General features: G+C 38.0%; 1 protein-coding gene across 1 annotated transcript in view; it reads right to left on the reverse strand.

Annotated features, from left to right (window-relative positions):
- Window positions 1-14273, reverse strand: part of LOC124276604 (protocadherin-11 X-linked-like) — a 116892-nt gene that overhangs the window by 80160 nt on the left and 22459 nt on the right. The window contains exon 2 of the mRNA XM_046712345.1: window positions 8138-8217. The gene's annotated coding sequence lies outside the window, so the exon portion shown is untranslated. The remainder of the gene's footprint in view (window positions 1-8137; window positions 8218-14273) is intronic.

Consider the following 14273-nt stretch of genomic DNA (forward strand, 5'->3'; position numbering starts at 1 on the left):
AGGCTGTAGATCAAGCTTAATAAAAAGATTTAGGATAAAATATGTGTATTTGTGCATATTTGGAATACACTTGCTCATGTAAAAATCACACTTTGTGTACTCAATGTCAAAATGTTACAATCCTTTCTAAAATCCTTAGTGATGGAACAAGATATTTTATACATTCATTGTACACTTCATTTTTAATGTACTGAATATGGAAAGCATTAACATAAATTGTAGACAAATATGCTTGCATTTATAATGAATTGGATGAGTCCCTTTTACTCCTATCAAAAGGTCAATCTTCAAGTGTCACAAGCTTATAATTTGAATTTGTTCACAGAATAAAAAACCAGAAGAAAATATGAAACCTACTGAGAAGATTCAAAGGAGTTCAATTATATGACCCAATTCTCAGCATGATCAAATGAATCTTTAGAAATTCAGCCATTTTGGCTTAATCCTATAGCATCCAGCAGTGAAGGGTCAATTCAGGTCACTCAAGTTAGTGGGTACAATGCTTTTCAGCTGTAAACGCCTTTCCAAAGTGTACTAAAACCCCTTAATCTTAGTGAAAATGACATGGGACAATGCAAATTGATACAAGCAATTCACAATACTGTGAACTGATCACCTGGCAATGAAAAGGCCGTCAATAACTGAATCATACGAGGATGAAATCAATGTGTTTAAGGTGGATCTGGGATGACGGCTGCAGGTTACACATCTAGAGGATAGGTGTAATTGATCCTCTACAAGTTAATCACATTACTGAATTGATGTTGAAGTACTATAGATTTATCAGCTATCTAGGTAAGCCAATTATCTGCAACTGACCCCGGCCACAATCGGATGTGAATTGTTCACAACAAGACCAGATGAATGTACATTTGCACGTGAGTGTAGGCGAGTATACTTTTATGACCTTTTTAGTGAGTGAGTTTAGTTCTAAGCCGCACTCAGCAGTATTCCAACTATATGGCAGCAATCTGTAAATAATCGAGTCTGGACCAGACAATCCAGTGATCAACAGCATGAGCATTGATCTACGCAATTGGGATACGATGACATGTGTCAACCAAGTCAGCAAGCCTTACCACCCGATCCCGTTAGTTGCCTCTTACAACATGCATGGGTTACTGAAGACCAATTCTCGCCCCGGATCTTCACGGGTCCATTTTTGGCAATATTAAGCCAGTACTTCACATATTTTAACCTCGAGGGGAATTTGAACATATCAGCTCCCCCTACCATCTAAGGGGGTAATTAGAGTTATTTTGTTTGTTATTTTAGAAAAGAAAACATTATTCCACAAGAGCCAGTAGTGATTCAGGTCTAAGACCAACCAAGTGGCACTCATGAACATGAGTATCCTACAGAGAAACAGTCATGGTGAGCTGGATTTAAATCCACAGTCACAGGTTTGGGGTGCATACTTCCGGTGTATGCACAACACCTTGTGTGACTGGGATCCCTTCTGTCACTTTCAACAATATAATTTCATTCATTCTGACTGACTGACTGAGTTTGGTTTTACGCCGCTTTTAGCAATATTCCAGCAACATCACGGCGGGGGACCCCAGAAATGGGGCTTCACACATTGTACCCATGTGGGGTTTCGAACCCGGGTCTTCGGCGTGACGAGCCAACGCTTTAACCACTAGGCTACCCCACCGGCCCCATTCATTCTGAAGTCTTAACAGTCTATCTTGGATTCTGGCTTACAGAAAGACTGGGGATGGGATGAAAAGACCAAATGAGACTGTTTGTAGGACTGTATGACATTTTGTTGGTATATATAGTATTTTTCACGCCCTCAATCCACCTCAAAATGTGTTCATTTTTTATAATTATTTCATATCTTTCTTGCACCCCCATTTCATCTAATAAATGACCAGTTGGTAAACGATAATCAAATTCTTTTCAAAATCTCATATTTTTAAATAACAGTTTACTGTTACCAGGAACTTTATATTTGTTGATAATTTGATATTGAATATTATTGTGTCTCCCAGGGGATCGCGATAGGTATTCAAAGTCAGATACATTATTGGTTTCGTCACACTGCAGCAATATGAAAGGTAAAAACACATTTTGGAACAGAACAGTCAAAACTAGTTTGGTGGGGTGGTCTCAGCTTGACTGCTTGCAAATAGATAATTTTTATTTAGGTTCCAGTGCTTCCGTCCACATGCAGCAGTATTTTCTTACACAGATTTAGTACTACTGCAGTCTGATCACACTGTAATTAGGTTTGGTAAGACAACTTGGCAGCACCGATTCTACAGTGTGATCGAATCTCTGACAATTGTGATTCCTTGCCCCAGCGAAGGCATTAGCAGCCAGAGCCATACAACATGGGATGTGTGGTCTCAAACACAATGAAACTGCTCTCAACCCTCTCGACTAATTTTGTGTTGTAAGAATTAATAGACACAGCATATAATGCAATTTTCTTTACAGTTCCCCAGAAAAATCTTTATAACTGAAAGTAGATTGCCTGTTGCCATTTTAATATCCGGTTAACTCATGTAATTGTAAAGATTTTATTCCCTTTTTTTGTGATATATATTTCCCTAAGGATGGAATGTTTTTAATTCTCCATTTGAAGTTTCATGATAAACCTGTAAGAATGTTGGATATTCCAGTGAACAAATGGACTTCACAGGTTCAAATGTTATTGTACTTGAAATATGTATAGAATTCCTAGGGAAGGCCCTTTAAGAAAAATATCCATCCTATTTGCGACCATTTTTGTAAATACTATCAAAATTGTTTCAGCACACCTGGCATTCAAAGGGGAAAAAAAAGTTGTTTGAGCAAAACAAATTGGACGTTCGCTTGTGTGTGATCAAAATTTCTCCAAATACAACTTCATTCCTCCCAAACAAAAAGAGCTGTCTTAATAAACAGGAAGCGTTTTTCCTTCCACAGTTTGCAAAAGTCAGGAATTATTAGATGGTCAAATGTTTGATATCAAAACAGTGTCCATACACTAACCACGGGAGCAAGTCCCATTTGATTTTCATGATGAAACCAGAAAAGAAAATTCAACTTTCACCTGCTTTCTGAAAATAATGTCACTGTTTTTATCTAAAGTATTATCTGTTATTTACATAAACAAAAATGGAGCCTTGTGAGTTGACTGCAGTGTTATTCTGATGTCTAAGTGCAGCCTTTGCAAATTTGTTTAGGGCATGTAAAAATTTAATGATGGCAGCCATCATTCGTGCATGCATTTGATGGCTATAATTCGAAACAAGACAAGACATAGTAAACATATTCATCTTGTTCAGGCAGTACTGGATACAAACTGCAGACTGGCCTGAAATGTGGTTTCCACTATTTTCCGTACTTGTATAATTGAAACAATAACAAATTTCTAAGGTTGTAAATGATACCCCATGTTTTATATTGTCAATATTACATGTATAGCATGGTTTTGTTCGTTTATTGTTTAATGCAGCACTCCACAATATTCCAGCTATTTGATGGCGGTCTGTAAATAATGGAGTCTGGACATGACATGAGCATTGATCTTTGCAAAAAAGTCATCAAGCCTGATCACCTGATCCTGTTGTCACCTGTTACATTAAGTATAAGTTGCTGAAGACCAATTCTAACCTGGATCATCAAGGGTCCTATAGAATAGATGATACAGTAGCACACTTGGAAAATTAGTGGAAGAAGGAGTGGGTGAGTATGGTTTTATGCCACTTTTAGCCATATTCCAGCAATATCACAGCCGGGGAACCAGAAATGGGCTTCACACATTGTACCCATGTGGGGAATAGAACCCGGATCCTCAGCATGATGAGCAAACGCTTTAACCACTAGGCTACCCCACCGCCATCCAAGTCTGTCGGTTTGTGAAAATATGAAAGGATGAACCATTTTTTTCCAGAATCTAGTATGTTTGTGTTTACAAATAGTGAGATATGATCAATGGACCACTTCAACAATGGACTTATTCTAATTAACCCTTAACATTTTCAGGACAAGTTTGTGTTTTACAGTCTGTTTCACGACCCGAAATCCATTTCAGCTTATAATGGAGACTGATTTTTCTAGCGAGTTGACATTTCATATTTGGTGACAAATCCTGTCTTTGATAGTATGACAACAATATATACCACTCAGTCAAGATGATACACATTTTCCAATTTCAAACACCAAATCATCATTTCAATCTGATGACAAAACTCTGGTGACCAATCCTCCCCGAGATCCTTTTAAACAGAATCATGATATCATGATGTATCAGAGGAAAGTGAAAAAAGATGATTTTACCATCAGTTTCATATGACCATTATTGATTTCCTATATCAATAACATTCAGGTTACTTGATCACCATCAGTAACGAATATCCCTGAAAAGAACATTAATAAAAGTTTCCATAACAAAGAGGTGGTATCCATTTCGTTAGCTCGGTAAACTTTTGCCACTAGTCAAACAAATGACAAACACAATGGCCATGTATCATTTTTATTTATTTTTCAAATATGAGTGAACGAGTATGGATTTACGCTGCTTTTAGCAATATTCCAGAAATATCAGAGTGGGGGACACCAGGAATGGGGTTCACACATTGTACCCATGAAGGGAATTGAACCCAGGCCTTCAGCGTGATGAGCTAACACTTTAACCACTAGACTACCCCACAGCCCCTGTTCAAATATGAGACAAAGAGCAACAGTATTCTAGTGGGGCGGTGGGGTAGCCTAATGGTTAAAGCATTGGCTCGTCACGCCGAAGACCCGGGTTCGAATCCCCACATGGGCACAATGTGTTAAGCCCCATTTCTGGTGTCCCCCGCCGTGATGTTGCTGGAATATTGCTAAAAGCGGCGTAAAACCAAAGCTCAGTCAGTCAGTATTCTAGTTCTTCTAATACACAACACAGTTGTCACAGAAGACCCTAGTTGCCATGAACACTTGGCTAAAACTGTTATAGATACTCAAAGCATAGAATCAAGGTCCAATGGACAAATATCAAAGTAACAGAAACATTCTAATCAATTTCACCATGATGCCGTCACATGCACTAAATACGCCCTCTGCCTTTGTATATAGAATAATTCAATTATATCGTCAGTTTGTGGCGTTTCATGTTGACGCAGCAGCTTGATTATTTTGATTGAAATGTCTGGCTCTGTCACTTTGAAGAAAATCTATGGTTTCTGTAATACAGACATATTTTGTCCGTCTGAATGATTTTATTGTGTGGCCAAGCAAAAATAAGTAATTCAAGAATTTATTTCATGCAGCTATGAGGCATGTTTATAGATATTAAAGTTTCAAATTTTCTACAGAGTCAATGATTCTACTGTGTGGCCATGCAGAAGTATATGATTCAGGCTTTAAGTTCATATAGGTGTCAGACATGTTCTTGTATATTAAAGTTTCAAAGTCAATGATTCTACTGTGTGGCCATGCAGAAGTATATGATTCAGGCTTTAAGTTCATATAGGTGTCAGACATGTTCTTGTATATTAAAGTTTCAAAGTCAATGATTCTACTGTGTGGCCATGCAGAAGTATATGATTCAGGCTTTAAGTTCATATAGGTGTCAGACATGTTCTTGTATATTAAAGTTTCAAAGTCAATGATTCTACTGTGTGGCCATGCAGAAGTATATGATTCAGGCTTTAAGTTCATATAGGTGTCAGACATGTTCTTGTATATTAAAGTTTCAAAGTCTCTGCAGAAAAGAAAGAAGCAAATTTATATTTTATTTTAACATGGGTGAGTGAGTGAGTTGTGTTCAGTGCTACATTGAACAGTATTCCAGCCATATCATGGAGTGTCAGCTTGATGTGGGCATAGTGAGTGGGTGAGTGAGTGAGTGAGTTTAGTTTTACACCACACTCAGCAATATTCCAACTATATGGCGGCGGTCTGTAAATAATCTGGACCAGACAATCCAGTGGTCAACAGCATGAGCATCGATCTGCGCAAGTGGGAACAAATTACATGTGTCAACCAAGTCAGAGAGCCTGATCACCCGATCCCGTTAGTCGCCTCTTGTGACAAGCATGGGTTACTGAAGATCAATATTCTAACCTGGACCATCACAGGTTCTTGATGTGGGTGTAAAGCCCAAAGACTTCACTTATTTTTTAACCCGCACTGGTATGGTGCTGACAAACCTAGCAACAATAGGTTGAACTGGAAATCTTATATTTCCAGCATGGTGAATGGCCTCAAACCTCACTGTAAGCTGCAGCTCTTAAGATAGTCTCATAGTCCCTGAACTAGGGGTGAAACGGTATACAGCGGTATAAGTAGAACCGCGGTATTTTGCCTTCGGTTTGGTATACCGTAATGCAATCTAAACATTCGGTATTTTCGGTTTCCGCACCGTCATTTTATTAACCTTTTAAAGCCTTTTTGAACCATTTTTGTCAAAAATGCATTTCTTTGCTAGACGGCCACTATTTTCCCGGAGGTAAGTTCTCGTATACCAAACCGAAACGGACCGAACCGAACCGAACCGAAGGCCTTGTACCGCAATACATGTGCCGTGGTAAGAGCGTACTGTTTCATCCCTACACTGAACTGTATTAGTTTCCCTTACAACCAACCTTTTCTGTAATGCTAAAGCACTAAATGAAGCAAGTCTAGATTTCCTCAGGTTCTAAATCTCCCCTCTCACTGGGCTCCTTTTAAATTTAAAAGGAATTATTTGTTTCTTTGAAAATTATATATATTCAGAGGCTAAGCATTAGTCATGACTTGAAACAGGGCCACCTGTGCCCCACACCATGATATGACAAAACCTCCCCTCATGGCAAAGCATGAATAATATTAGCAAGTGAAACAATGTATGTCTATACAAGCATCACTAAGGAGGTCTGATATACATAAAGTGTAATAGTATCACACTTTCCTATGTATGAAGATAACAAGTGTAATAGTATCACACTTTCCTATATATGAAGATAACAAGTGTAATAGTATCACACTTTCCTATGTATGAAGATAACAATTAGCGGACAATGCTTGTATCTAATATGCAATAGATACCTTTCCAAAACAAAAGAAGGTTCTGTAGAATCCTGTGTTCTATGGACAACTAAATAATTTACTACCCCATGGGATATACAGGAATTGTCCAATCACTATAATGGAGTGAGATAATGAGTTTTATGCCACAGTCAACAATGTTCCATCAACTAAAGAGTCTATATGCTTCGGTTATTAGAAAATGAATCTAACCAATTTTCTCTGGCACCTGTTGACTTCACGCAATAATGAGCTTACATAAGGAAGCACAGGCAGTGAAACATTTGGACTGCCTTGAACATGAATATAAAACATGAAAACAGTCCATATTAACAGCTGATAACTTGCTATGTTCTTTCACACTGAGAACCTATAAGATCATTTGAAGCAAGAAGTAATCTTTATCTTGACAACATGTGTTGTCCCAGAGTATGATTTCGTTTAGTGTAAATGAAAATGAAAATCCTCAGTGATCTGATGTTACAACAATTCTTCTTACAGGTAGGTTAGTTCATGCAACAATGTGATATACGATCTGAAGTCCTGTGTGACAAGTGGCATGTTTCTCAATTGAGTGAGTGAGCGAGTGAGCATTGCTTAATACTTTTAGCAATATTCCAGCAATATTCCAGCAATATCATGGTGGGGGACACCAGAAATGGACTGCATACATTGTACCCATGTGGGGAATCGAACCCAGGTATTCAGCGTGATGAGCAGACACTTTAACCATTAGGCTACCCCACTGCCCCCAACCAGGTTAAAATTTGTAACAATGTTTGAATCTTTAAATTCAGTACTTGATAAAAATGATCCTGTTGCACTTTATGCACTTTACCTTTAACATGTGTTGGAGAATGTTACTATTGCCTACTGCATCTAATCTTTGAAGGGCATTTAGAAGTGGAATGCATAAGAAAAGCAAGATTTATTGATGTATCTACTTCACTTTGAAACAAATGGGGGACAAGTATTACTGTCACCTGGTGCTGAAGACACTTTATTATAGAACATTACTTTTATGTTTGGTGGGAAAAAACCACATTTTTTACCATCCTTTATAGAAATTTATGAATTATTTATCTGTCCAATATCAGACACTGCTTCTGTACCTAAATTGAAATTAACAGCAAGACAAATCAAATCTTACCTGACTCTTTGAAAAGATGTTCATGTCAATGATGCCATTGTTAAATGGGAAAGGTGCATCAATTGTCAGCAAGGCACGACCTGTCAAAGCAAAATCACACCCATCAAATATGAGAAACATTATCCACAAATACAATACCATAGGTAAACTTCCCAAAAATTATTTCTGGTAATGGGATACCGAAATCAATCATAGTCAAACAATTAAGACAACAAAACCAACAAGTGGACAGACAAACGTAGAATTAGTCTGAACCAGTGCGAGAGTGTCCAGTTGCTTAAGCATTGACCGGTACACATGGCCTGGAGGTGGAGGCATTGTACTGTTTGTTTACCTGTAACGAGTATCTCTTCTACACAGGTAAGAGGGTTGGATAAAGTTTCACAAACCATCACCAGGCCATTACAGAGAGCTTCTGGGTAAACATGTCCACAGTTAATCTTCTGCTCCATTGAGCATAGATGAACACATGACACTACTCACACTATCAGAGACCGATGGCACCATTTACAAAATTAGTCCAATTTGGAGTTTGAAAGCTGAAAATAGTTCCATTCAGAGGTACATTTGCCACTTTCCACCTTCCATTGAATGCCTAATTTGAATTCTCTCTTGCAAGTCCATTTTTTCCAATTAATCCACCTCCTGTTTTTGTTTTCATTAGAATGACATACGAGGCATTCGTGAACATGCTGACAGTAGTTGGTCTGCAAATTAATGAAATGAAAATTTTTCAGGAGCCAGAAATAACAAGAACAAACTCCCAGTCAACAGATGGGGCAAATGGCTACATACTCTCATCCTCATTCAAATTTCATAGCAGCTTCTCTGCCACTAGCTGTATGTATTGACAATGAGATTGGCCCTGTCAGAGAGCATTACATCAAAGAATGACAAAAATAATACGATCTGGTCCATTTTCACATGTTTCTGCAGAGTACATGTTTAGGGATGAATATTTTATTGTCCAGATTCTCTCAGAACTTGGCAATTGGTCCAGTAGGGCAGCTTGGTTGATAGATATGTCAACATCAGTTACACAGAGTATCATACATCTATCAACACAGGTGTCATGATGGAATATTTCATTGCACAGTTTTGAAAAACGATACATTTAAGTCAACCTTTTTTATTCTTTCCCTTCAGTAAAAATCAGATTTTTTGGTAATTTCCAGTAAGCTGTGAAAGGGAAACATTAAATGGGTTAAGATCCTATGAGCAGCCTGGTGACAGCTGTATCACAGTGGTAGGGGAAACAGCTTGGTGTGGATTTGAGAGAATATGCTTTTATGCAGCTTGTGAGCGAGTGAGTGAGTTTAGTTACACACCGCTTTTAGCAATATATTCCAGCAATATCACTAAAAGGTACACCAGAAATGGGCTTCACACATTGTATCCATGTGGGGAATCGAACCTGGTTCTTTGGCGTGACGAGCAAACACTTTAACCACTAGACTACCCCACCTCCCCTGGGATTTGAGAGAATATGCATTTATGCTGCTTGTGAGTGAATGAGAGTGTTTTACACCGCAATCAGCAATGGACCAGACAATCCAGTGACTGAGCATCGATCTATGACTGACTGAGTTTGGTTTTACGCCGCTTTTAGCAATATTCCAACAACATCACGGCGGGGGACACCAGAAATGGGCTTCACACATTGTACCCATTAGGGGATTTGAACCCGGGTCTTCGGCATAGATCTATGCAACTGGGATACGACATATGAACCATGTCAGACATCCTGACCCCCAACCCTGTTAGCCAACTCTCCATGGCACAGACAACAAAAGAAACAAACAGACTAAACTGGGATTCAAACTCACGACCACAATTATCTGGTGCATAAGTAAAATTCTCGTCTGTGATATGCAAGTGAAATGCAGTAATACCTAGCTTTGATTGGTTTGTTGCTTATCACCGCATTTAGCAATATTCCAGCTATATGGCAGCAGTCTGTAAATAACCGAGTCTGGACCAGACAATCCAGTGATCAACAGCATGAGCATTGATCTACGCAATTTAGGATATGTCATGTGTCAACCAAGTCAGTGAGCCTGACCACCCAATCACCTCTTACGACCAACTATGAGTTACTGAAGATCAAATTCTAAACCAGATCTTCACAGGTCCAATACATATCTTTACTGTGGTAATGTGTCTGTCAAGGATGAATTCTCAAATCTTTTCATTATCTGATCAGCCAGGTTGACTACTATGGTAGTTATCTTTGTGAAAGCATTCACAAGAAAAACACCAGTGATCTGTCTGGATATTGTGTTATCATCACAAGAGACAACTAAGTGTATTATAGTTTTGACGGCCCCATGATCAGTGAGCGAATGAGTTTAGTATTATGCCACACTCAGCAATATTCCAGCTATAAGGTGGCAGTCTGTAATTAATGGAGTCTGGACCAGACAATCCAGTGATAAACAGCATGAGCATCGATCTGCACAATTGGGATACGATGACATGTGTGAACCAAGTCAGTGAGATTGACCACCAGATCCCATTAGTCGCCTATTATGACAAGCATGGATTACAGAAGATCAATTCTAACCATGGGTGGCACCACGATCAACCCAAGAAGGTGGGCTTGAATTGGCTATAGCCCACCAGTGGTACCCATCACAAAGACAAGCAAAGGAATGTCAAGTTTCACTTTGGACTAACTCAAGGAAGTATGGAACAAATCAAACTAATTTTAGTCACTGGAGCATTAAACATTGAAATGTCTTCCATGTGTAGAATTTTGACACCCATGATCCCAAAACACCAATCCCCAAAGATTATGCTTAGGCCACATAAAAAATAAACTTGTTTGTCATCACTTTTTCAAAAATATATGGGTCGGGCAGGCTTTTTTTATTTTTATATTTTATCTTATTTTATGTCCAAAACCCCTTGATTTCTGTGAAAATTTACACCTTTTCTCTAATAGAAAATCAAAACTTGAAATCATTTGCACATTTTGAGAGTCAAAGTTGCATTTTCTCTGATGTGAAAAAAAATAAATCTTAACGTAGGGTGATTTTTTGAATAGGGCAGTAATGAGAAGAATATTTTTATACATGGCCTTACAAATATTTCTACAGATGCCACACCTTTGAAGCCATCAACCAAACTAGATCATGACATATGTACATATTTTATACATGGAAAGGTCATACAATGCAACACTGGATGCACGGAACCCACTCAGATCTGGAAACCTCATGAGGATTATGCATAAATTCATTGGACAACACAATTTCAAAGTAATAGTATTTCCAAAGTCATTTTTTTCCAAAATAAATCAGATATCAACTTTTGATAGTAAACGATATGACTTGTTGTTCTGATCAGAATTCTGCCATAATTGGACACAATGGAATCCTGATATGACCATCTAAAATTCATGAAAGTTTTACTATAAAGAGCATTGGCTTCTATTTCCCCTCAGATAATCTGCACTGTGGTCAATTTTCATAAAAATGCTCTCTTGGTAGATATAAACCGTATAACACATCAATTTCCAATTATTTCTAAGCTACACGAATCACGTTTGTATTTGTATCAGCTCCATGGGACTGCCATCATTGCAACAGACACCATTCATATTTATCAGAGGACTGTCTTCACCAAAACCCATGCATTAATAGTTTCCTCATTTCATAACCATGCACCAGGACAACCATGGAGGATTAACAGTTGATGGTTTTAAACAAATCCAGTGCCCTCGATGGGACACAAGGAAAAACGCATTCTGTTATTCCCGCTTCTTCTACTCAGAACAGGACAAATTGAATTCTACATGTTGGTGCTTCAGTCCTCATGGGTTAGAAGGTTGTGAAATTAATTTCATACATCACAACACAGGGGTATCATGGCTACATCAGGATCAAGTCTGTCAGCAGCCATTCTGGTATATTAGATTAAGCATATTTAACAAGCTTGAAAACCAAAGCACAGCTGATATTGTTGAAAACAGACTAGCAGGATAGTCTTGAAGACAGTAGCAAATGCATCACCAGACACGACTGCCCAACTATTACATGTATACTTTTACCAAAGATTTTCCATTTCACAATGGCACTGAAATGTCAGATAAGACATTGTCTTACCAATAAATTCTCTTATATAATACTGATACTTCTACAATTACATAATTGATATGGAATTCTTTTGAAAGTCTGTGCAGTGATGATGCTTTGGACTGACTGAGTTTTGGCTTTACGACGCTTTTAGCTATATTCCAGCAACATCAAGGCTGGGGACACCAGAAATGGGCTTCACACGTTGTACCCATGTGGGGATTGTGAAACGGTCTTCTGATATGGAATTGTTTTGAAAGTCTGTGCAGTGATGATGCTTTGGAAACATATTTCAGTATGGCTTCAACATTAATTTGGCAGTTTTAATGGTATTGTGACGTGAATCTAGCCATGGGTCAGAGTGCCTCAGCATGAATTGGGGTGGTTAGCAGTTGAGTGAGTGAGTATGGACTTACAGCACCTTCACTAATATTCCCACAATATTACCGTAGATATGACCACTTGGCTATTCCCATCGCCCCTAGTTAGTGAGGAGCTTGTACCATGAGTGAGTGAATGAGTTGGGTTTTACGCCACTTTTAGCAATATTCCAGCAATATCACGGAGGGGACACCAGAAATGGGCTTCACACATTATGCATGTGGGGAATCAAACCCAGTTTTCAGCATGATGAGCACACACTTTAACCACTAGGCTACCCCACCACCCCTTGTACTATGAGCAACAATCCACTGTTGGTTAATGAGTAAATGAGTGAGTTTTAGCTGCTTTTAGCAGTACTCCAACGATATCATGGCTGGGGACATTAGAAATGGGCTTCACACCACTTTGTTGATGACACATTGTATTCACTTTATCACAATCTTACCGGAATGAGGTACTGGCACCTCTTTAGCACCAGTATCCCCATGGGGGCCTTTGGTAGATGTTCCTGTAATGACAAATCCCACTGCCAGACACATTAGATTTCAGTGAACATTAAAGTGGTACATTTCCCAAAAAAATATCACGCAACATTCTGAAAGTCAGGACAATACATACTTTCTTCCCACTGCAATAACAAATGTCAAGGAGGCAAAAAATTTATGTACTCTGGACATCCATTTCATGATGGCCAGAGCTGACAATTATAAATTTTTAATATGCTCAAGAAAAATAGAGCTCGTGATTAAAATCAGAAAATATGAAAACAAATCTGAATAATCTTTAAAAATATTAATATAATGAGATATTAGATACATGTGACATTTAGTGAATGGATATTTTATCCCTTTTATAACAAGTAACCTAAAATGTTGTACATGTTCCTCTAAACAGGACAAATGTCACTAACATGTAATTATCTCAAATCTTTGTTTTTTCCAAAACAAATTTCCAAAATGGAGATTAACAACTGTTTTCAATAATGAAACATGCTGATATTTTCTCTACAAGTGTTTATGAATATTTATTAACTGATAAAATTTCAATAACATTGAATTTGAAATGTTTTTTTCTTCTTCTATAAAGTTCATATTGGCCACGCTTTTAACATACATTTTCATAGTATGGATGACAATTTATGAGCGAGTGAGTGAGTATGGTTTTACGCTGCTTTTAGCAATATTCCAGCAATATCACTGCAGGGGAAACCAGAAATGGGCTCCACACATTGTACCCATGTGGGGAATGGAACTAGGGCCCTCGGTGTGACTAGTGGACACTTTAACCACTAGGCTACCCCACCGCCCCGACAATTTATGAGATAGATATAGACACTTGTTCCTGATAGAAAGTCACTACTATTAAATATCTGTAAAGAGGTTTGATGGTTTTTTTCAAAGAACAAATAATTAATGAGTTGTGGATAAAAATTGGTTTGACAGATATGTTCATCCCTTTCGTTTGAAATCAGTGAGAAATGAATCCCTATTACCAGTGAGACACACAAAAACACACCAAATGCTGCCTGATTTCCTACTGTTTCAAAATCAAGAACATCTTGTTTATATCGTTTTAGCTTTGTGACATTATCTGTGTGGAACTTATAACCTAAATACACAGAAAATTACTGTTAATACAAAATTACGGTTTGCATCAGAAAATCTGTTAATATAAAT

Source organism: Haliotis rubra, unplaced genomic scaffold, assembly GCF_003918875.1.
Source record: "Haliotis rubra isolate DU_JTF1 unplaced genomic scaffold, ASM391887v1 Scf1, whole genome shotgun sequence".
Taxonomy (NCBI): Eukaryota; Metazoa; Mollusca; class Gastropoda; order Lepetellida; family Haliotidae; genus Haliotis; species Haliotis rubra.